The following is a 918-nucleotide window of genomic DNA, read 5'->3' as shown; positions in this document are numbered from 1 at the left end:
TCGTCGAGGACGAAAGAGCGACGAGGAGAGAGACTCGTGAATAGTGGGGGTACAAGAATAATTGAAGACGAGTTTCCTTCGGTTCGCGGAGAGGGATGGTCGCGGCAGGTGGGGGTGGGTTGTTGATGGAGGCAGCACCAGATGTTATCTTCCTCCTTGGGGTGACGCCATCAACTTTTAGACAATGCGAGGACTTTTCGGCGAAATATCAAACTTCGGTCGCGTCTTGTCGTTGCCAGCCTCCTTCCTCCCTCCTTCCGCCCCTCTTCGCCCGTCTCCCTCTGTCGCGCTCGAGAATTCGCAGGACGATTGTTATTAAAATGTAAATTTTCGCGGGGAAATTCGCTCCGCGGTGTACGATTTCGTTTCCTTTTCGAACTTGCGCTACACTTGGTCTAGTGTTTTTTTGTTTTCGTTACGGAGATGGTAAAGTTAGTTGTACCTTAAATTTACTCTTCACAGTGCGTCTCGAACGACGTCGGATCACCGTCGCGGGCGTAACAAGTTCTCCTAGCGGAGCTGTTCGGACGCGGGTTAAAAGAGCCATCCGATTCATCGTACCGCCGAAGAGGTGGAGAGGTGGAAGTAGGGGGCGCGGAGATAGGAGCGGCGACCCTTCTTTTTCTCCCCCGAAGGCGAAGGTAGCCCAGCGATTATGGCCGTTCGAGTCGTGGAAAGGAATCGAATGATTTGATCTCGACGCGATAAAAGGCCGAAGGTAAGCCTGCACGGGGACCGGAAAAGGACGAGGAGGAGGAAGAGTGTAAGGTGAAACACGACCACCTTCGAGAGGAAGCTGGAACCAGGTACCGTGGAAGTTGGAAAAGGACGAACAGACGCGGACATTTCCGATGCAGAAGCGAAAGAGTTGGGACTCCGGCGGCGAAGAAAGAGGAAAGAGGGAAAAAAGGGGTGGGT

This window comes from Habropoda laboriosa, unplaced genomic scaffold (genome assembly GCF_001263275.1).
Source record: "Habropoda laboriosa isolate 0110345459 unplaced genomic scaffold, ASM126327v1 scaffold145, whole genome shotgun sequence".
NCBI lineage: Eukaryota > Metazoa > Arthropoda > Insecta > Hymenoptera > Apidae > Habropoda > Habropoda laboriosa.
The sequence above is the reverse complement of the archived record's forward strand: the minus strand, read 5'-3'. Positions refer to the sequence as shown.